Source organism: Zonotrichia leucophrys, chromosome 8 (genome assembly GCF_028769735.1).
Source record: "Zonotrichia leucophrys gambelii isolate GWCS_2022_RI chromosome 8, RI_Zleu_2.0, whole genome shotgun sequence".
NCBI classification, from domain to species: domain Eukaryota; kingdom Metazoa; phylum Chordata; class Aves; order Passeriformes; family Passerellidae; genus Zonotrichia; species Zonotrichia leucophrys.
Window position 1 is genome coordinate 21,977,894 of NC_088178.1, and position 23,881 is coordinate 22,001,774.

The window sequence follows — 23,881 nt, forward strand, 5'->3', positions numbered from 1 at the left end:
GCCCAGCCAAGGGCAGAGGTGACAGTGCTTAGCAGAAGCTTGACATCAGCTTAGGTAATGGGATTATCTGGGGATGAAGAGGAGAGGGAAGATGAATGGGAAGATCAGAGCAGGAATGAAGGGGGAGAGGGAGGGCTGTGTGCTGTCTCAGGGGAGCCTGTCCCCAGGGACAATGAGCCTGCCCTGCTGTCACACAGCTCCCCAGTTCTGCTGTGGGTCCATCTCTGGGACTCCCTCCCTGAGAAGTGAGCTGCTGGCAGGCAAGCACTTTGTAGGAGGGTCAGAGAAATGTGTTGTGCTCTAAGTCTGTCTCTAGAGGCTGTGAGATACAGCCAAGGTGTAGGAAGGACACAGTCCCATGGTTCCTTTCCTCTCTGCCACTGACAGTCCCTGTGACCTCTGGAAACTCACTTTTCATTTTCTGAGCCTTGATTTCCCCAGCCTGAAAAACAGTGCTGATTATTCTCCTTTCCTCTGATTTCCTGGCTGATTTCTACTAGTTTTCAAGGAGGTAAATTTGACAGAGGAAATAAAGACTTTTTTTGACTGCATAGCAGCAGCAGGGCAAAGTTTATCTAAATCAGGAGGCCAGGAGGTGGATGACAGGCAGACAGCTGAGGAGAAGCAGGTCAGAGTATCAAACTGTGAATGACCTTGTTTTTTTTCCCTTCCCTGTTCCTTAATCCTGGCTATTAGTTCTTCTGTCTGAGGCACAGGTGATTATTTCCAAAAACCCCAATCATTTGGAAAGGAGCAAAATATTTTCATCAAACAGGGAAATGCTCATGAGAACAGCATGAAACACGTGAACATCACAGAAACCAGGGGTACCAACTTGTCAGGTTCAAGGAGGCTGAGAGTATTGGGGGGTGATGTGACACAGAGTGAGTTCAGGGAACTTGCTGTGGTGCTTCATGCCTGGATGCCCAACTCACACCCAACTTCAAACTTCCCACTGCTGCAGCTGATAGCATTGCTCCTGCAGCTTGTGTGGAGACCAGTGCATCAGCTCTGGGATAAGATCTTTGTGTCAGGGGTGATTTAAGTGATGAGTTTTGTTAAGGTGATGAATGGGGGTGGGCTTGTTTCCATTTTGCCTTGGTTGAGAGCAGGCAGATGGTGAGTGAAAAGCAACTGGTTGTTGACTGTGATTGCTGTGGAAATGTTCAGCTCAGTTGTTCAAGAAGCTTCAGCTGCAGTGCCAGTGTCTCCATTTACAAACACAAACTTTTGGAGCCATTTGGGTCATGGGAATGAGCATAATTCAGTGACACCTGACCCATAGGAGCCCAGTGTGATCAGCAATATGAGCAAAAGAGCCATCTTTTCCACTTGAAAATAGATCACATTTGATCTGAACCCTGGTGGCACACCACAGTGTCCCTGTGGAAAGGGCTTTCAAATCAGCTCACTTTCATGTAATTTTTAATGTATTTTTGCAGAAGTGGCAGCTCTGGGCAGAGCAGAAATCCATCCAGACTCCACCCACAGAGCAACTCCTGTGGCCAGAGCAAATTCCCTTTGAACTGCTCACAAGACTGTATCTGCAGGGAGAACAAACCCTTCAACTGCAGATATGAGGGAAAGTACAAAATTACTCAAGGCCCAGTTGAAGGTGTTGTGTACATGTTCAGTGCCAAAGCTGACACATCAGTGATTCCAGGAGCTGGGCCATGACAGACTAAGCTCACCTGGCAGGGGGGCCATGGTGGGCAGAGATTAAACAGCTCAAATGGGGCTTGCAGGGCTCTGACCATGCCCAGGCTTGCTTTACGCTCATGCTGAAGGACAGAGGTTATCTCCCAGCAGTTCCTGGGAGGTTTGGTCTCAGGAAAATGAATGGGTTGGTGTTGGTAAGCAAGAAAATCAACCCCTGGCTCTAACACTCACGCCATGCAAAATATCCTCTTTTTTTTTTTCTTTTTTTTTTTTCCTGAAAGAGGGTGAGGTGGGTGTTGCTATCCCTTTCCAAGTAATAAGTGATAGAATGAGAGGAAATGCCTCAAGTTGTGCCAGGTTCTCCCAGCAAATGGGAGCCCAAGGAAGTGGGAGCTTCAGCTAGTGAAAAGTGTAGGCTGGCTCTCCAACTACCAAGTAAAAGTATGGATGGAAATTGAATGCAAAAGGGATGATAATTTGAATCCAATCAGCCTATGGATGGTGTTATAAGTAATCTTTTCACTTTCATCCCACTGGTTCTCTGAGGGATGGTTAGGAAGATGGTGCCCTACCCCAAAGCAAAGACAGCCAGGAATGTAGAGGGGCTTTATGAAGCATAATGAGTACTTGTCTCCCACTGAAGCCTTGTTTGGAGGGATCATTAAACAAAGAAGTGGAGGGAAACATAGCTTTTGCATGGCTCCTCATGGCCATTTTGAAGATGGTTATGTACTCACCAGCCTCAGTGGGATGGCTACACACTTTTTTTGACCTAGGGATCTTCTGCTCAGGTGTGAACTCAACCTAAGCCAGGGAGCAGAGGTGTCTCCAGCTGGGATGGCAGACCACCAGAGACTAACACTGCACAAATCAGTTCCTAAAGCCAAAAAATGCATTGCCTTAATCAGAACAACACAGTGCATGTCCAAGGAAATTAAGCTGTTTATTATTCATCTTATATAAGGGAGGGGACAGTGGTGGAAGAGGGACACTGAGTCGGTGACTGAGCAGGGAGAAGAGCCCAGTCTGACCAAGAGGCATGAAAAAACCATGGACATGGGCCATGGCTCAGGCTCAGCAGCACCTCAGGGGAGGAACAAGGGGTGCAAAAGGCCAGCAGGGCAGCTGCTCCGAGCCAGTCTGCTCACAAAGCCATAATGCAGCTTAGTGGTGCCATCTCAAAATAGCCTTCTTGTCCGGTGAGGAACGCTCCCAAATCGGCCGCCGTGTTTATTTAAGGAGACACTAATTTCCTTCAGCCCGGCTTCCCTGGCTGCAGTGACCAAATAATCACCTGTCAAGTGGCTTACACGGTGACAGACTGGAGGAGGGAGCACACAGCAGTGAGGAATCATCGCTCCAGGTGATTTTTAATATCCAAGAGGCAGTGGCAGACAGGGAGGTGATGGAGAAGTGTGGGCAGTGGCAACACATCTGTCAGGAGCTGCCTGTCCTGCAGGCAGACAGATGGGCTTTTCAGCACGTTCCATCAGCAGAGCAACCTGCTACATGGCATGAAAGGGGAGAGAAGAACCAAAGGGTGAAGACCTGTCCAAGGGGGACAGGGCACCATAGTGCCCATGCAGTCAATGGGGGCTCAAAGAGGCTGTTTGATCTCTTCTTATGAAGAGATTGGCAGGAATTGGGCTGGATGGAGCCCAAATAATGATAAATTTTAGCTAGGTTTGTGTAAGGAGGGTGAGGATGTTTGGGCAGTGCTTCTGGGCTGGGGTACAGAGCTTCTCTGCCCTCTTTGGCAGAAGGGGTAGCAGGAGGGGATTTTCAGAGTGTGAAGATCTGCTCATGAATATCTTGGTTTCTTGCTATTAGGACCTTTTTTACATAGCCAGCAAGAAGACTGGGATTAACTCACTCCCACACGGGCTCAGTAATACCTTCCTTACCTTCAGGTGCTCCTTTGGGAGCTTTGCTCCAGCCTGCAGGTCTGGGTGCCTTTGAGGATCTTGCACCTTAAGCTCCAGTTCTGAACTGTCCTTGCAGTGCAGTATAAGGTGCTGTTCCAGGGTCTGCACCTGCTTCCTACTCCACAGTCTCAGCTGTGAGGTGTAAGCCAAGAGGGCTGTGAAGGCAAAGTTGCCTGGACAGTCCCGGTCAGATGCTGCTTTTGCTGCTTGTCCCATGCTCAGCAGACAAGCAGTGTGTTTTGTCATACAGGCTGTCCAAGACAGAGCCTACTGGGAGCATCTGATCATTGGCTTTTACTTCAGCTGAGAGAAAGTGTTGCCCTGAATCCCCAGATCCAGTGTATTGTTTCAAACAATGGCTAAGCCACAGTAAATGTCTAGTTACTCATTGCCTTGGCATTCCCCAGGCTGAATTTGCCTGGCAAATATCAGAATGACCAGTTCTATTGAGGTATTCTTCCAGTAACATATCCCCCTTTTCTTTTTTTTTTTTTTAGTGAACACCTCAATTTTTGCCATGATTTTGGGAGACTGCAGCTAAAATTTATTTCTTTTTCCCTTTCCAACCATCCAGGGAAATATGTTCACATTTCAGGGCTGAATGTACCTTGGAAACAGATTTTCTATTTCATTACCCTACTCAGCACCTCTGAGAAGGTGTGATAAGAAGTGAATTCTTCCCTCGCTCTTATTTCTGGCAGGCAATAGGATATATAAAAAAATCTGGGAACACCCCTTGCTACTTTAGATTTATTTTTACTTGTCTCTCTGGGCCTGAGTTATCACTTTGCCTTAACTGGGTTGTCAATGGACCTGATATCAGCACCTGCTCAGGTGCTGGGGCTCCCTCCAGCTCTGCTCCCAGCTCACTTCCCTCAGGAGCATCTGAGCTCTTGGTGCTCTCTGACACCCAGTCTGCTTTTGTTTCCAGCTGAATTGTGATCAGCAAATGCACAGATATAGATGTTAGCGTGACTATTTACTGAAGGGATTAAGTGTCCTTCCACCTCCTCTTTTTTTGGTTACTTCTATCCCATTACCTGATATAGCTCTGGTTAAACCCCTCTCACCAGTTAAATGGGTGCTGTGCTGCCCCTCACCTGAGAGCAGCACCTGGACCTTGACCTCCAAAGCTGGTTATTCTTCCTTGGGAGCTGAAAGAACAAGTGTGCTTTTATCTTCCTCCTGATACAAGCCTGAATTGTCTTTTTACTCAAACAAAACTTCCCAAACTGTGTGAAACTGTCCCCTGTGTGAAAAGCAAACTGAGCTGATCTCAGCCAAGAGATTCTCCAGGTGGACTGGTGTCAATGTAACAGAGCTTCTTCCATCTGTGTCCTGTTGGTGCCATTAGCATTGAAGAATATTCTTAATTACAGCAGGATCATGCCCCCATGGCCTGCAGACAGATGATCCTAGGGAAGGCCACAGACATCTCACTTTCCCCAAGGGCCCTGACATTGATTTCTCCTCTGAGAAAGTTGTTTTTCTCAAATGCAGGACTTGAAAAATTGGAATGCCTTGTTCCCTGAATGTCTAGGGGCTGCAGAAAGGAATTTTTGCTGAGTTTTGATCTTACTGTGCCAAACAGCTCTGGTGCTGCTCTGATTGCATGGGTGTGTAAATCAGAGAGACTGGGCAGGAATAAAGGAGTTGAAAGATGAATGGAGGGGTGGATGAAGCAGTAGAAAGATGAGTGTGGTGCAGACATACCAAAGTTTCTCAGTGTGTTTCAGGGTCCCTTGCTCCACTTAAGAGTCTGTTGGCTGGGACTTTGTCTGAGACTCCAGAAGTAACAGGGGGAAAAGCTCCTGCCTGACTCCAGCAGGATTTGTTCAGCTGCCATCACTGTATCTTTGCATTTCTCTGTGTATATCCCAGTCTTGCTGCCTGTAATGGGATCTGGCCAAGGGGAGGGTGTTCTGACCCCGAGCAGAGCACACATTCCTCCCAAAAGCACCTGCCTTTCTCTCAGGTCTATTTCTGTCCTCCAGTGTCCTTTCATCCCCACTTCCAGGGGATGCTCTGACTCTGTTTTCTACTCTTTTTTTTTTTTTTTTTTTTCCTTTCCCTTGGTGTTAAATAAGCATTTTACTTTAAAGTGAGAAGACAGAGGTGAGCAGAAAGGTTAAACCAGTGACTCTGGCACCTAGTGAGAAACCCATTCCCATTCACACTGGGGAGTGTATTATTTTGACAGTTGCTCCAGGTTGCTTCACTTCCTTGTTCCCTTTGGGGAGCTGGCAATATTATTAGATTTGCATCTGCTTTGCAGATGATCTTGCACATCTTCCCTCTGGCGCCTGTCTCAGAGGGTTCTTCACAGGAGGGACAGGAGTGTGACAGGAGGGACTGTGCATTGTGTGGTGCCACCTGACACTCAGGGGGCTCAGGGTCACCAGCTCCAGGCCCCTTCTGCTGTTTGGGGTGTCTGACACAGGGAAAGAGGGGGATGATCCTAAGCACCAGTCCCAGGCTGGAGCTTAGCTCTAGGCAGTGCATCCAAAAGCTTTTGAGAAGACCTAGGCATCTTCTGAGGGTTGTGATTGAGCTCAGACCCCACTGCCAGCCGGTTTTTGATTTGGGGGAGGGGAAATAGGACTTTTGGCAGGGTTTAGGTAACCCAGCTGTTGGGGAAGGCAAATTCTGAGAAGCAATTCTGGGGAGAGTCAAATGACAAATGACAGCAGACACGAAGTGCCACGGTGTTCATCCTAGGGCAGCCGGTGCCATGCTGGTTTCTGTGCATCCTGGGCTCAAATTCATTCCGAAAGCATCTCCTTGGAGCTGACATCAGAGATGCTCATGAGGCAGGGACTGCTGGCACTACATCTGAGCCCTGTCACCCACCAGGAAGTGGGGTGACCTCCCAGCCTCACTGGGGACAGGGAATGGCTCTTAGCCCTACCCTGCCTACTCCTGAGGGTGAGGAAATGCCACCTCCACCCAGTGCCCATGCCAAGGCTCCAGCCATCCAGGGAGTGCTTCTGGGCTCTGCAGCCTCTGTGGTGTGCAGAAAGTTTCTCTTGCTGATCAGCAGGCTTTAACAGGGAAGGAGCTTTCATCCCTTGGGCTCTCAGCTGTTCAGGCCACTCAGGCCAGTGTGGAAATCACAATCTGTGCTCTCCTGTTCCCAGCTGACCTCTTTAGAGGCTGGTGCAGCTGTGCAGCTGCAGCTTTTTCAAGGCAGACTCTCCCTCAGTGTCTCTTATTTGCACCCAGTGGAGTTTATTGCTCACAGGCTCTCAGCTCTGAGTCTTTGCTCTGATTTTCCTCTCCACAACCCCCCACTGAGTGCTTTCTGGTCCCTCCCCAGATCGCTCTGTAATCAGATCAGCTCCCCGCAGGGATCCATGGAGGGACACTCGTTCTCAGTGTCTCACTGATTGGGTTTGTTTCAACACAGGCTGATTGTCAAGAGGTGTTCTCAGGGCTGTGTGGTAGCTCAGCCTTTGGAAAAGGAAACGCCCAGCTACTTCAGCAGTTAATGATGGCCCTTTGCTGATGAGCCCTGGCTGAGCTTTGCAGCTTTGCACAGAGGTTTTTCTTTGGAAGGTTTTTATTCCAGGTGGTGTGGGTCGGTGTTTTGTTTTTGGGGTTTCTTGTTTTTTGGTTTTTTTGGTTTTTTTGGGGTTTTTTGTGTGTGTGCTTGTATGTAATATATATTTTTCTATTCCCTCTCCTGTCTGAAGCTGCAGGAAGAAACAAGAAAAATATTTGACCCGCAGCCAAATATCTTAGCTTGACTTCCATGGTCAGATTCTTCCTTTTGGAAGATGCGAGCCTGGGGCCGACTTACTGTTTTCTTGGTTTGTACCTTGCATTTTGAAATGGCTCTCACCTGGATCAGAGTTGGTTCCTTTTTTAATGATCCTGTTGCAGGTTTATTCAGAGGTTTCAATTCTCCATCTGCATCTTGCCTCTGGTCCTCTGCATTTCCTGTCCCAGTCACACTCCCATCTGCCATGCAGCAGAAGCACCACGCAGTGATGACAGCAGAGCTGAGGCATGAGCCCAGGCTCCAGCTGGGTAGAAGTTTTCTGCCAGGGTGGTTGAGCTCGAGATCCCACCTCAAGGCTGGAAAATGTCTCTTGCTGTTCCCTGTGTCAGGCACGATTATCCGTGCACTGGAAACTTTTTGGTCTTGTAGAGGGCTGTGGAAACTCAGTTTCCTGCTTTTCCCAAAGGAGGATGTGTTCATTAAATCAGGCTGTGCTCCCTGCTCAGTCTCCAGATGATTGCATTCCCCTCATGGGCTTTCCTGTTGTTTAAACCAATAGTCCAGGCCTTCTCCCAGTGAGCTCAGTCTCCTTTCTGCTGTTTCTATAGCAACTGTCTTATCCTAAAGGAGCCTGAAATCCCTTTGTAAACACAGCTTGAGGATATGCCCACAACCTTCAGGAGGGCCCCCAGAGCCCAGAGGGGCACCCAAGAGGAAGTCAAGAGTCCTCTTGTGCCACTCTGGTTTTACAGGCAGATTGGAAAGATTTATTTTTGCCAGCCCAGCTGGTGCTTTAATCTGCTGCTGCTCTGCACTCAGAGGAAAAGGGTCAGGAGGAGGCCTGTGGTGCCTCTAAGTGCCTGTGGCTCTGGGCTACCACAGGGCCTTCATGGCTCACAGCCCTTGGCCTCCTCGTGGCAGCCCTGCATGTAAGGAAGCCTTGATCCAGCATCCCTGGACAGCACAGAAGAGATTGAATTTCACAGGGGTAGCCCACATGGAATAAGAGTAGGGCCCAGCCTGCTTTGCCTGGGAGATTGTGAATCCAAGCACAATGTGCCACTGGAATGGAAACAGGGTTAGCAAACTCAAATATGGCCCTATATTCATGATGGACCATAAATCCTTGTTGCTCCCCTGGATAAATCCAGCATGGATCACAACTCCTTTGAACACAGCTTTGCTGGTGCTCCCAAGCTCCCCAGTGATCCTGAATCTGGCTGAACACTGCCTGACCAGTGTGTGCTGAATGCACTTGGTCATCGTTTCTGTTTTGATTTGTCTGTGATGGCACAAAAAGGCACCAAAGTTGGTGGCAGTCTGAAGAGCAGTTCAGACAGATCTGCCCTCGGGGACACAGAGCTTCATCTTGCCATTGGATTAATCTAGGATCCTTGAGCTCCTAAATGGCCCTATGGACTTTATCTACTCAAGGACATTTTTCTACCCTTGCCTGTGGATTTTTGTCCTGAAATTTTCTAGAGGAAATCTCATGGCATAGAGAGCACGCTGTCCTATCTCCTGCCTGGGATGGATAAAGGGATGGCGTAAATTCCTCATGAGTGCTCTGAAAGAAAGCTTCCTGGTCCCTTATCACCACTAAGACCAGTAAGCAGTGGATGGACACCCAAGATGTGTTTCCAGAATGGGTTTCATGAGCCTGTACAGAGCAACAGGTTTTCCCCAGCATGTAGTCATTCCAAGCCATCTGGAAGCTGAGATCAGTGTTCGATGATGAAAATGTCAGGAAAGCACATCTATAGGAGTGTCAAATTCTGCTGTTCCCAGGCAGGCATGGCTGACCACACATGTGGGTAAGCTGATGGGATCCTTTCAGAGCCATCCCAGAAGAGGCACCCAGCCACAACCTCTTCTCAACAACTTTGCCCTCAGAGTCCTCAAACACTGGCTGTGCTTGACTTTTGATGTGCCAGTCCTTCTGAGGATGTGCTTCTGCCCGTGCCCAGCTCTGTCACAACACCAGTTGTGTGAATGATTCTCAGGATGTGGAAGTCGTGGTTCAGCACTTAATCAATTCCATTAAAAGGAGCAGAGGAGTTGGGTAGCAGAGGAGCACAGAATATCTGTGGTGTCAAAATACAAAACAATTGGCATGAAATTATGCTGATTATTCATGTATTAATTGGAAAAAAGACAAGCTCTGGAGGAGGCTCCGATTGCTAATTTCCCTCCTGAGACAGGCACAGAAAGGTCTCTTGGAGCAAAATCCACCCCCTAGGGAGCTCTCTCTCAGCCTAAGAGGAGGAACATTAATGATACAAACCCAGAGAACTTGTCCTGGGGTTAGTGTGACTGTTTAGACAGAGTGAGGTGGCAGTGTCTTATCCCACACTTTTTTTCCACTTCCCAGGGATAAGTCTGTGTGGAAACAAGAAGCTGTCTTGTTGACACTTGGGCACCAGCCCAGACACTGTCACCATCTGTTCAACTCTGGAATGAGGTGGGGAATCTTCGCAGATGGAGGATGAGGGCTGATGGTTAGACACAAACCAAGAGCTGTCACCTCTGCAGGTGAAAAGATCGTCCTCATGCTAGACTGAAGCATCAGCCCCTGCCAGGCAGCCCTCGCTGCAGGGAGCCTTGTTTGTTCCTAAGATCTCTGCCAGCTGTGAGGTGCTGCAAGGGGAGCAAGGTGGAGAAGACACGGTTGTTGCTGGGAGACAGGGAAGATGGCAACGGGAAAAGTCACTTCCCTGCTTTGTTGGCTTTGTTGTGGATTTTTCCCCCCCTTGCAGGTTTGCGACTCTCTGTACCTGTGAACAGACTCTGAAAGCCAAAACACAGGAGAGAGGGTGGTGTGAAAAGCCTGACCTTAAAGCTGCAGAGTGTGATTGTTTCGGTGACTTCATTTATTTTGCTGCTTTACTCCAAGGGTGTGCTGCTGTGCAGCTTAAACCCTGGCCAGAAGTTCAGCTCCATTATAAGCCCTTGGTGTAGACTGACCTTTAGTTCCCACTCCTTCTTTTTCTTTACAGTTGCTTATTGCCAGTCCAAACAGCCTGGTGCTGAGACCTGCTTCACCCCAGAGGTGATTTAGGCCCTTGGGGTCTCTCACTATAAGGAAGTTGATCACCTCTTGAACAATGTTTTTTGTGCACAACAATTTGGTGTGGGTCAGGAATTAAACTGCTGGGCAGGGGGAGGTTGTTCCTTCCTGCCACCACTGAGGGGACAGGAGAACTTCAGTCATGGCAGAACAATTGAGATTTTACTAGAAAAAGGGCAGTTATGGAGGCCTCAGTCTGCCTCACTCAGACTAATATCAGGACAACTTTGCTTTCAACAAGCAGCATGTAAAGTAGCAAGAGAAATGCCCCTCCTCCTACTAAAACAGATTATTTGCCTCAGTAATGAAGAAAATATGAGCAAAACCAAACTGCTCCAGACCTGCTGTTTAGCCTGTGCTCATGTGTGACTAAACAGAGTGAGCAGCCTGGTCACAGCTGTGTGGGAGTGGGCTCGAGTGACAGAGCAAAACATGTGAGCTGCAGGTGATGGATGGAGAGCTCTCCCTGCTTCTCTGGGCTGAATTGTGCCCGTGGCTTGGACTGGCTTCAGCTTTCCATGGGAAACCCTGCCTGTCCCTGCCAGCCTGGCTGTGTGCCTGGCTGTGTGCCTGGGTGATGGATGGTGGCTTGGACGTCACCCAGGCAACGAAACCTTGCTGGTGTGCTCCTGGACGTGTGGCATTGCCTGGGGCTGTGTGTGGGGACTCAGATTCCCTGCTCTTCCCCACGGCTCCTGAGGGACATGAGCAGCTCTGACCTCTCTGGAGGAGTATGGAGGAATGAAATGGGAAGCCTTGGAGAGCCAGTGCCCAAACAGGTGAGTGGGAAGCATGGTGTTGGCAGTGGGGCTGTTGTGTGTTGCAGGAATGACCATGAGGAGAGATGGCTGATTGCTCAAACCAGGTCTGGGTCCCTCCAGAGGAGCCCTGTGCAGCTGCTGAGCTTGCGTTGGGGTGTCCAGTTATCCCTGTTCAGCCAGCCCAGCCTGGAGGCCTGAAAATCCCTTGGGAGTCCCTCTGGGACATGGATGTGTCAGTGTTATATCAAACCAAGGCTTTGGGAACTGCCTGCTCATAGGGACAGGACAGATGGGGACAAAGAGCTCAGGCCCTGCCTCCCCTGGGGTCCTGTACCTTGGTGCTGGCTCCATCCTGGACCAGGGAACCAACAAGGGCTTCAAACAGCCCACACCTTGTCTTTCTGTCTTTCTGTGTTTCTCTGCGGTTTAAAAGGTATGAGCTGGGGATTGTATGCTTTCTTAGAGTGCTCTCTGGTACCTGGTAAGGGGCTGATGTGTCCCCACAGGCTGTCCTGCTGTCCTGCAGCTCTGCCTGTCCCTCTGTCTGTCCCAGTGGCACCAGCACAGACCAAGGCTTCTGGCAGCCTCCACCTTTTGAGCCCTGTGGGTTGAAATGAGCTGACCCATTAAGGTGTTCTGAGGGTGGGCTGACACACTGGTGGGTACATGTGGTGTTCTGTTGCCTTCCTTCAGAAAACCAGGTTAATAACAGTAATAAAGCCTTCAGCTTTGTTGCTCTGGTGAGGTACCAGCATGCTGTCATGCTCTGATGGTAAAACACTTCAATCCAAGTGAGCAGAAGGTGATGGCCCTGTGGAGAGACATATGTTCCTGCTCTATTATTTTTATTGCTCTTAACAGCAGTGTTTTTAAAAGCCCTCCATTTCCTGATCACACCTTCAAGTGCCAAAAGCCGGTCTCCATGGAGGGGGAGGCAGGAGGAGCGACCTGGAGGAGGCAGGCACAGGCCCAGCCTCTCAGGCAGTGCCTGTTTAAGCTCTGTGACTGTGGGCAGACAGGGATGTGCTGTGGAGATCTCAGTGTTCCCAAGAAAGCTCTTGCTTTGTGCCTCACCCTGCCTGGCTGCTCTGAGCAGGGCGTGCTGTGGGAGCCCTGCCATGCTTGGTGCCCCATCTGTGTCCAAGCTGCCTGAAGAGCACTCAGCTCTCAGCAGGCCAGCAATGGCCCATCTGCACTGATGCACAGGCAGAAGGAGCACCTGGGCTCCTTTGCTGTCCTCCCCAGAGCCAGCATTGGCACCTCTCTCTTGAAACACCAAGACCTTGGCAGGCAGCTCCAGCTCAGCTGGCATCACAGATCACAGGGAGATAAGGGTGTATCCAACCCCTGCTGCTGCCCCCAGCTCCTAATCAAAGCAGGAATGGAGCCTGCAGCCCCCCCAGCAGTCTGATGGAGTAGGATGCTTCTAAAACTGTATCTTTTGCTCAGAGTTGACAGATTTCCCTGTGTTGGGGGTGACCAAATGATTTAGCTGAGCCAGGGGCTGGAGTCCCTCACTGTTGTGTCACTCCATCACTCACTGATACACAGAATGTGGCCCATGGGCTGTCACCTTGGTGGGGTGGAAATCTGCTCTGTGCTCAGGAATCCTCAGAAGCTGCTAAATCAGAGATACTTGGAGAGATCAGAAGGAATCTGTAATGCCAGTGCTGAGACTTTTGACATGCCAATGTCCACTTCTAAGAATTAGAAAAAAAAATGTCCCCCCGAGATGGCAGTGGGGAGTGCACCTGGCCCTGGGATGGTGATGAATTGCAAATCAGTGGTGTTTTGTAACAGGGCAGCTTCTGGCTCTTCTCTCCACCCTCAGGAAGAGATATCTGTGCTGCAGATCAAAACAAAATAGATTGAAGTAACAGTTCAGATGAAGGAACCTGTCCACCCAGGGAACCCTGCAAATTGCTCTGCCATCTCCCTGAGAGAACAGAGGGATACACATGTATTTTCTCTCCATTTCCAAAGAAAATGAGATGCAGTGAGGTTTGGAGGCAGGGAGATGGAGTTCAGAAGAGACCTGCCTGAGTGGGTGGAAGCACTGACAAGCAGGAAACCTCCAGTCTAATGGAAAATGCTACCTGATGGATGCATTAATGACAAGGAAATCTGGGGTTTCAATGCCTGACAATCAAATGTGGGAGTGTGTATGGATGGAGGCTGCTGAGCAGAGTCTTGATCCAGCAGCTCCTGTGTGCAGGTGAAAGCAGCATCTGCTAGGGAGTCTAAAGCTAAGCCGTGCCTAAGTGACAGTTTGAGCTGAACTGACTCTTATAAATGGAGAGAATGGTCCAGCCTTCCCCAATAAATTCAAGATGCTTCCTTTCACATTGATTAGCAGAGGGGTCCCTGCCCATCCCATGCCCACCCTTATTTGCATCACTGCCCCCTGGGCCAGGCTACCTGAGCCCAAAATGCAGCATGATCTGTGTGACCTTTCCAACCTTCATGACCCACAGCCAGGGCATTTCATTCTTTTTTTTCTCCTGCTGGCCAATGCAAAAACTGTCCTTTGCTCTGCAAAATGCTCGGAGCACCAGCAGGAAGAAAGAAACCAGTTTTGTCTGAATGGAGGAGGAAAGGGAGAAATGAAAGGACATGTCCCTGGCAATCTGTGAGCTGGGCTGGTTTCAGTGATCAAAGGTGACATTAGAGCAGTGCTGGGAGAGGAGCTGCTTTAAATAAGTGGGTTTCATCTTAATTGCATCTTTCTAAAGCCAGTGTAGCTGTTGTGCAATGAAACCTTTCTGAGCCAGAGCCTGATTGAGAGGATGGAACAAAGGAAGAAAGAGAAGGGGAAGAGCATGGCTGTGTCCCCAGCATTTGGTGAGGGGGGCTGGAGGAGGCTGTTTGCCAGAGCATGGTGGTGTGTGTTTCTCTGGCACTCTGCTGTGCTGGGGTCTTGGTTTTGAGATCTCCTTGGGGACAGCTGTCAGCATGGCAGACCCAAAAGGAGAGCAGTAGCTTCTTCAGGAAGTCTCTGGGGTCTGCAGGTAGCCCAGGGGGTTTCTGTCCCATGTCACAGTTGTGAAGGAGGCAGGATAAGATCAATAGTGACTCTTCTGCCTGCCCAGGGCCTGACTCTTGGAGCTGCCACATCCATCGGAGCATGGAAAGGAGTTTGAACCAGCCTCTGCTGGCTCCAGCACTGAGGGTCTCTGCTACCTCCACCTGAGGGGTCAGGTCTCCCAGTGTCCAGAATTCCCTGTGTGAGAGTCAGAGGCACAGCTCTGTGGTGATCAATGCACAGCCTGAAAGAGGCTCACACCTGCTGGGATGAGATTTGCTTGCCAGATCCCAGCTGTGTCCTGGAGAGCCCTTCCCCATCTGTGAGCAAAACCAAGTGGGGACAACAGCAAAGCTGAGGATCTTTGACATCCCTGGCTGACAGAGTTGGCCATACACCATGGGGCTGGTGTTTTATCAGCTGAAGCCAAGCAGCCCTAATGAGCAGCTGATTAGTGTAATCACAGCTTCACCTGTTCATCAGGAATGGAGCATTTCCTAATCAGCTGCAGGAGGGGCCCCGAGAGGGGTCCAAGGTCAAGGAATTTGAAAAATAGCTCAGCAGGCAGAAAGGGGACACTGGTCTTTGCCAGAGTTGGACACAGCTCCATTTCCTTTTTTGTTGTTGTTGTTTAGGTACCCTTTAGGTCTGGTAGCAGCCTGGGAGCATTTGGTCAGAGAGCACTTCTGTTACTTCTCTGTAACACATTGGTTGGAGGTCACATCCAGAGGGTGTTGGTCCATGGCTCTGGATGTCAGTGACAAAGTGGTGTCCCTCAGGGGTTGGTGTTATTTAATATCTTCATTAGTGACACAGATGAAGGGACTGAGTGCACCCTCACCAAGTTTGCGGGTGACCCAAGCTGAGAGGTGTGGGTGACACACCTGAAGGATGGGATGCCATCCCCAGGGAATCTCAGGAGGTTTAACAAGGCCAAGTGCAGGGTGCTGCATGTGGGGAGGGGCAATGCCTGGTATAAATCCAAGCTGGGGGATGAAGAGATGGAGAACAGCCCCGCTGAGGAGAGCTTGCGGGGGGGGGGGGGTATTGATGGATGAGAACCTCTGCTATGAGGGAAGGTTGAGAGAGTTGGGATTGTTCAGGCTGGAGAAAGAGGGAGCCTACCAGGAAGATGGGTACAAGGGTCTGGAGTGACAGGACAAGGGGGAATGGCTTCAAACTGACAGAGAGGAGGTTTAGATTAGATATTAAGAAGTTCTTTACTGTGAGGATGGTGAGGCACTGGAATAGGTTGCCCAGAGAAGTTGTGGATTCCCCATCCCTGGCAGTGTTCAAGGCTGCACTGGGTGGGGCTCTGAGCAACCTGGTCAAGTGGAAGGTGTTTCTGTGCATGGCATGGGAGTTTGAACTGGATGGTTTTTAAGGTCCCTTCCAACCCAAACCATCCAATGATTCTATGATCTTTGCTCAAGACATGTCTGTAGTCAGAAATGGGAAATGCTTTATTTGCTGCAAGAATGCAACTGTCCGAGGGAGCAGCACCACATTTCACATCACTGAGAAGTGCTCAAGAATTGCCTTAGGGTTCAAGGCACAGCACTGTGCAGTCTCTCTGTGCCTCAGAGGATTTGATTGCTCCTAGAGGTCAGTTCCCTCAGTGGATTTGATTGCTCCTAGAGGTTGCCCAGAAAGTGCCCCTTCAGTTGAAACCACCAGACCTGGTGCCCTGGGGGGAGCCCTAAACTGTGAGGCCGCCAAACTCTGCTCTGGGTCTTTTGTGCCAAAGCTCAGCTGGACAGGAAGGGCTGAGCCTTATTCCCTAAGAGAAGCTTCCAATGCCTTCACCCTTACACACAGGCATCTGCTTTGCCCTGTTTTTACCTCCTCTGGCCCTCAAGCCCACTTGCCCTGTGCTGTGCTGCCCCTGAGCCCCACGCTGTGCCTGCTGCCAGCCCGGCTGTGCCACCGCGGGAGGACAGGGACGGTTGCATAAGCCACTCTCTGTCCTCCTGCATCGGCATTCAAGCTGCACAGCCCCTATTATTGGGCTTGCAAATGACACTAATTTCCCTTCCCAAGCCCTCCCTATAATTTAGCAGCAATGTCCTGTACTCAGATATTATTAGCTGTGCCTTACGTGAACAGTTGCCCTCTTTCTGTTGGTGGGGGGAGATAATGAATTTGATAGGGAGGGCAGACCCGCACCAAGAGCCTTTGTCTTTATTTTTTAATTGACCTGGCTGGCTGGGTTGGAATGGCATTGCACAGGCTCTGCTGCAGCCAGGCTCATTGCTCCTCAGCTGTCAGCAGCAGCTCAGAGGGGATCCCCAGACCTCTGCACTACAGGAGCAGGATGTACCACAAAGCAGTCAGCGAAGGCAGTGGGCAGAGGGCTTTCTGAGCTCCAGGTAGCTGTGATCTATTTAAAGTCTCTTCACTCCTTGAGAGGCTCAAAGCCACCCAGCTCTTTTGTTATACCTCGTTCCTTTAAGATTTCATTGTGCTAGGCTGAATACAAGGTGACCTTGACCTTAGGCACACCACACATACACCTGAGCATGTTTTGTTCAGAGTAGAGAGAAGAAGGAATTGTGAAAAGATGAGCTGCAGATACACTGACCTGCTCCAAGCCAGGGCCATCCATGCTGTGAGGAGCTCAGCCCACGCTGTGCTGCCCTCCTGGCCCTTCCTGCCCATGCCTCCTCTCCAGCCAGCACACCCTTTCTTTCCCAGTCCAGTCCAGGATGCTATACAGGGAATTTCTGGTGGCTCCACAACCATGTAATAACTCATAGCTTGGCCTCCAGTTCCTCCTGCTCCTCCAGCATAGATCAGACATGAGAACAGACAAATGCAGTCAGTGTCCCCACTATCCAAGTGACACTTTATCCTTGCCCCAGCAAGAAATGAGGTGGCCATGACAGGTTTCTACTCAAGAGTGGTCACTAGGGTGCTTTTCTAGTTCCCATCAAGGAAAATAACCTCCAAGCGGCAGGCAGGAAGCAGGATTGTCTCCAGCAAGCACAGGATGCCCAGGTGAGGGTCTGCTGTAGCTCTTTCACCTGCTTCTGAGCACACTTGGAGACCGTATAACCTGAATATCCTGAGTTGAAAGGGACTTAGAAAGATCACTGAGATCCAGCTGCTGGCCCTGTAATGGTTTTGCACTTCATGCCATTCCTGTGTTTTGAGGCTCTCCTGCCTTAGTTCACTGGCTCATAGGCAAACTCTGCTGCTGGGTGTGGACAAGGGCAATACTCAAGCCTGGGGAGCCAGGGAAGGAGCAGCCCAGGAGCAGACGAGGGAAGGAACAGCCAGGACAGACAGGGAAGCTGTGAGGTGCTGGACAGGATTTCTTGGCTGGAGAATGCTGTTGGAAGCTCAGCTCTGTTTCCCCAGACACTGGAAAGAGTTTTCATTCTTCCCATGCAGTCACCAGGAGTCTTATACTGGCAAGAGATGAGGAATTGATGCTCCAGCTTTGTTAATTTTCTGTGCATGCTTGTACTCAGCAGTGCCATGAGTTTGCGAAAAGGATTTGCATCTGGCTAAGTAAACATATTAGAGATTCAGTCTATAGAGGAAGACTTAGAAGATCATCTTCTGTTGACCCCTCTCCTCCTGATTACCAGCCCTCCCTCGAGCAGATGCTCAGCTCTGCAGCAGGGATCACAGATGCTGGCTTCTTCTCAGCTCAGTTTCTGCAAGAATATCATATTCCTGCTGATAATTAAAGATAAAATCCAGGGCTTTGCTACAGGCTATCTCTGCTGGTGACCCAGGAACTTAATCTGAAGCTTAGCAAAGGTTTTGCTAATTTTGAACCTGGAAGGGCTATTGGGCTAGGCTCAGTGATGGAGGGGGGGAAAAAGCCCAGCCAGACTGAGTCAGATCAGCTTGTGCTGTCATTTCTTCTGGCTTTGATTCAGTTCTCCTGGGAAGACACCCAGCTGGGCCCTGCTCCTTCTCCATGTCACCTGAGGTTGCTCCACCAGCTGGCTTCAAAGCTTCAATGCTGGCAGAAATCTCTTTGAAATATTCTGTGTTCACCTGAGAATATAAAAAATAAAAGGAAGAGGAGGAAGAAAGCAGGGAGAAGAAAAGCTCTGTGGGCTTTTGGAAATGTGTGACGGATGTGCCCCCTGCTAGCTGTGTGCTGGATGAGCTGTGTAAATCCTGGGGGCTTTGAGGAGATCCACCCACCCGTTCTTGAAAGGATCCAGGTTGGAAAGAGAGAGCAGAGTCGGTGGAGAGGACAGCACCAAGCACTAGCGTCACCAGAGCCCTTCCAGGACCTGCCAGTCCTTAAGGTTGCTTATGGCAGTCACTGACATGAAGGGACTGAGACTGTTTGGGTGCAGGGGGTCAGGCAAGGACCAGGACTGCAGGGAGGAGACACAGATGGCCAGGAGCTGCTGTTGTTCAGAGTTTCAGGCAATATCACAGCTGTTGATCTCTAGCGTCTGCCTGAAAGGATGTGGTGGTGATGACAGCTCCTCTTTCCTGGCCAAGATCCTTCTGGGGATGGATCAGCAGTGGTCTCACTGCCTCTTGGCATATTAAGAAACCTCCCAAACAAACGAGTGAGTGAATGGAGGAGGTGAGCCCATGCTGGTGTTTATCATCACTCCCATCAGAGACACTCTGCAATTGTGTGGCCTTCCTAGGAGATAACGAGGTGATCTTTATCAGCGCTGGAATCAGCTGGGTCTATCCCTCATGGAGGAGGAGAAAAACTGGGCAAACCCTCCCATCTCTCCTGCTGGCCAGCAAAAGCAATTTACACATCGAGTGGGTGGTGTGTGGAGAAGCATCTCTGCCCCTGATACCTCCCTGGTGCTGCCAATGGCCTCCACCTCCCTTGGCAGCAGGGTTTCATTTTTCCCTGTTAACCTTATTTTCCCACCAGCATTGTGATATTGAGGTCTCTTATCTCCTGGGGGAAGAGGTGGAAATGCCTTTTCTAAAAGTTTTAGAACTTGGTTTTGGTCAGGTGATCTTGCAGGATGATTTCCCCTCTTGCTTTGTTCCGTGTTGTGATACAAAGCTCCTTCCCCTGTTCCCCAAATGACCAAATATCAACCCTTAAAAGCAATAATCTAAAGACATGAAAATTTTCAGCAGCTATAAATAGGTTTTAACATAGCTTCAATTATTTACACTGGTTTGGCCTTTTGTGTCTGGAGTGGGCAAAAAAAAAAAAAAAAGATTAAGAAAAAAACCAAAAAAACCCAAAAACCCTAAAAAACCATCACCAGAAGCAACAAAAACCCAAAAGATTAAAAAAAACCCAAAAAAACCCCAAAACAAAAAAATCATTAAAAAAACCTCAAAACCCCAAAGCAAATGAACAAACAAACAAAAAACCCCCAAAAACCACAAAAACCCCCAAACAAAACCAACAAAAAAATCCCAAACAAACAAAACAAAACAAAAAAAACCCACAAACCCCCAAGATTGCAAATACCTCATTTTCCTTCAGCTGGAGGAGGATAACTCCTCTCAAGGCCTCCAGCCCCTTTCTCTGCCAACAGTTGCACATGAACCTTGCAGGTTGTCTTCTTATCCTCTGGTCCTCACATCTAAGTAAAAATATGGGCAGTGAACAGGAGAGGCCAGCAGGACCAGACCATAGGGATGCTGTGTGTGGAAAGGAACTGTTGTGCTAATGAAAGTCAGCTTTTTATTGCTGTTAGAAGTGTGGAAAGTTGGGAGTTGCTGCACATTCCCTGTGGGGGTGTCTGGGCTTCTGGAGATTACCGGAGCTGTGGGGAGAGGATCCTGAAAGGGTGGGATTTCTTCTGAAGCTTGGTCAGGAGTTTGGAACTGGATTTCAGCCCTGCTCCATGGTCCTGGAGAGTTGCACAGGTTGGCAAAGTACTCTTGTGACCTCTCCTGTTGCTGCAAGGAGTTATATTAGGAAAGGACAAAAGAGAGCAGGGAATGTCTCTGAGCCACTGTGCAAATCCATGAATGAGAATCTTGAAGACTGGGTTTTCTCCTCACACCCAAAGTCCTCACCTCCCAAGGCATGGCAGGACTGGGAGAGGCAGCAAGGGTGACCACAGTGTGTGAGGTGGCTGTGCAAAGGACAAAGGAGACAAGACTTTAATCTTGGAGCAGAAACATGCTTTAACCTGCCATCTTTTCTCTTTCTCAATGCTCCTAGTATGAAAGCAGATGTGCCTTGATTGAGCAAAACAGGGAGAAAATGGAAGATGCATATCACAGGGCTGATGATAGGACAGTCTCTCTTGCTCTGTCCCTTGGGGCTGATTTCCCCAACCTTGCCGTGCACCGAGCTCCTCCAGAGAGGCAGCAGATGCTCCCTGCAGCAGTCAGACAGGGAGCTCTCCCTGGCACGTACGCAGCCTGGGAGGGATCTCTGAGTTTGTTCCACCTGGGAGGTGGTGCCTGCCCCCCCGAGCCTGCAGCTGGAATGTTTCAGGCAATGGAGGCCAATTACCTGACACGTCGAGCAATTTGGGAGTGATTTCACGCTCCCTGGGCGTACCAAAGCTGTGCCCGGAGAGCCCGTGCTCTTGGAGCAGGGATGCTAAACATCAAACAGGACTTGAAGTTTCCAGCGTTTAATTTCCCATTTAGCCAAGGCAATTAAAAGCATCACCATGTAAAGTGGAGGATTTTTCTCCTGCATTTTTATTTTGCTGTGTCCTTAAAGAGAGCAGCTCATCCATCCCACTGCAGCAGGAACAAGCCCATCTGCTTGCCCTGTCAAGGACATCTGAATCTCTGCTCTGTATTTTCATAGCCCTGGACTCTAAGAGGATGCCCTAATCCACCTGAAGAACCAGAGTGCAGGCACATCTCCATATGACATGGCTCTTCTGATGCTGGCATAGCCAGCAAGGCAGCAAGGGAAAGAGGATGAAAATGAATTTTGAGAACAGGGCCACTGATTGGGGTGAGAAGGTGGAGCGAGATTCTTCTTGGAGATCCCAAATGAAAGGAAGAGTACAATAGGTGCAATTTGTGACTAGTGAAATTTCAATTAGACATTAGGAGAGAAATTCACCCTCGGGATGGTCAGACACTTGGGACAGGGGTCCAGGAAGGTGGTGAGTCTCAGTGGTGAGATATTCAAGCCTTGACTAGACAAAGCTGTCCCTAGCTGGTACAAGAGGGGTGCTGGCTGGCCACCTTTGAGCTTTGCTGTCTGGCTTATAGGTCTGAAGGCATAAATTTCTCTCTAAAAAAAGGGAACAGCAGTGATGACTGCAAAATTGGTGAGAGGCACCGGGATGGGATGGTGAAGGTGCCCCTGGAGCACCACAGGAATAAGCCAGCCCTCCAGCAGTGGGAGCTGTGCTCCCAGGGCAGCTCATCCCTGCAGCTGCATTCCCTGGTCACTGCTGTTCCACTAGGCACACCCAGGTATTTCCTCTCAGGGCTGGCTCTTGGAGGGCTTTGAAGTGCATTTCCTTCCACTCAGTGATCTCTGGGAGCTCTGGAGGGTGGTGGCAGAGGTGGCTGCATCACTTCATTTGTTCTCCAGTGGGTTTTTAACCAAGTAATTAAGGGTTGTTTTCAGCTGTACCCGAGAATCAACCAGCCAGGCAGAGATAAGGTAATGGCATCACAGCAGGTCCTCCACTGTTATTTCTAGCTATGAATTAATCACAGCCACTGAGGCACTGTGAGGAAGTGCATTGATCATTTGCTACAACAATAAGAATTTCAACCAGTTATGCTCTTTTCCTCTCTAGAAATACTTTGGAAACTGCTGACTTAATGAGCACGAGTCCAGGCTCTTCCCAGAACACTAATAGCATCCATTAAGGAAGAAAAAAAAAATCCAGCCCTTTATTTTGTGGCTGCTGAAAAGCCTGTTGCTGTTAACCGCCCATGTCTGGGGTCTGCTCAGGGAGACTGAGCTCTCCAATTCACAGGAGGATCCAAGCTGTTCCCTCAGAGAGACTGGGAAAGATTAAAAGCAGCTGAAAGCAAACCATGCTGGCTTGATGAATGGCATTTGGATGCTGTCAAGTTGTGGTTGCTGGCATTGTCCTCCTTGAGAGCTGTAGCATGAGCCTCCTAAAAACCAGTGCCTGGGGTAAAGCCTTGAGGAGCCTCAGGGTGAGATAAGGATCCCACCCTGCTTTTTTACTTAAGAGCTTTGCACTGATGAGATTCCAAATTGAGAAAAGGTAGTCAGATGATCCAAAAAGACTCAGAGGGAAAAAAAAAAAAGAGCAAAGTGGATTATTATGTTTCGAAGCCATGCATGTGCTTTTTGAACCTTTGAATTTCACTGCCTGGGGTGAGGGAAGAGGGTCAACTCAAGACTGGTCATTCCAGAGAACGACAAGCCTATACCTTGGGACTTTAATACAAAATATTGTTAATTCAATCATCACTGCCCTCAGGGATGGTCTCCATGGCTGGGATGCTGTGAATGTGTATGAGGGCAGGATTTGTCACTCCTGCTTTCCAGAAAAGCAGCAGTGATGGTGCTGAGCCAACAGCCCGACGTGCATCCCAACAGGAATGACCCCAGTGTGTGCTCAGCACCTCACACCATCCCTGCCACACCCCTGGGAAGGGTGGCACAGCTGTGAGTGACAACAGGGACAGTCTGGCTGGACCAGAATCCTCTCCAGATGGCTGCTGTCACATGTTTATATCCTCATGTGGCTTCCAAGCAATAAGAGTGATTAAACACAACTGGAAAAGCCACATTTAACAGTGGCTCCCTCATCCCTAAGTGGGTACTTGAGAAAAAAGTTCATGCTCTTAAGGGATGTTTTGGGCAAGTTTTTTCCCATGTGCAGGAAGGGTGATCTACTCAAAACAAGGAACAGATTCAGGAAATCAAAGCTCAGTTCTGTGCAGACTCTCTAGCCCTTACTGGAATTATCAAATCCCAGAGTTTAAGGCTCTGGCCTTGATTATAGACTTGGTAAAGCAGGGCTAGCAATGTGTGGTTTGTGTATTTACACTGCAAACACTTCCATATCAAGATTACCTCCTAGCTTGTCCAGCTGGGAATTGTTGGTCTAATTTTCAGATGGAAACTGGGCACATGCATTTTGTAGCAAACAGTGAAGAGAATTCCCATATATCCCTAATGACTCAAATAGCCAGGATTATTCACTCAGGTTTTCCACCCAAACAAACAGAGGAAACAGCTGTCACAACTAAAACACCTTTCAAGAGCTCAGAAAAACTTTCCAAGCATGGGCTGGATTGGAAAGCAGAACACTGGCTTTTGTTATACTACCAAACTACTTAACCCTCAACACGGGTCAAATAATAGATTTCCTTTAGATACTCTGATATATTTTATTTTATTTTTTGACAGTTAAACTTTATCTGAACTTTTAATTTACAAATTAAATTAATTGAGTTGAAAAGATGAATAATTTTTTTAAAAGCTGATGTATGAAACTGTACTTTTTTTTATTTCTACAGCCATATAAAGAAAGAATGTGGAATGAATGTTGAATAATCTGCCTTATTTACCAGACAGTGGAACCCAGGAAATTCCTTCACACTCAAGTGGCAAATATTTAAATAGTGGTTTCACCAGCAAAGAGCCCCTGGGTCAGAAAGGACTTTCTTGGTTTATTTATTTGTTAATAGTTTTCTTTTATTGAACACAGCTGTTCAGAGAAAAAAAGGAGAAAACATAGCAACACTAAAGAGGGAGCTGCCCAGACATCCCAGGAGAATCCAGACTTAGAAACCTTCTTTTATCACCAAACAGTAGGGATTCAGATGAGAAACACAGAAATTAGTGCTTAG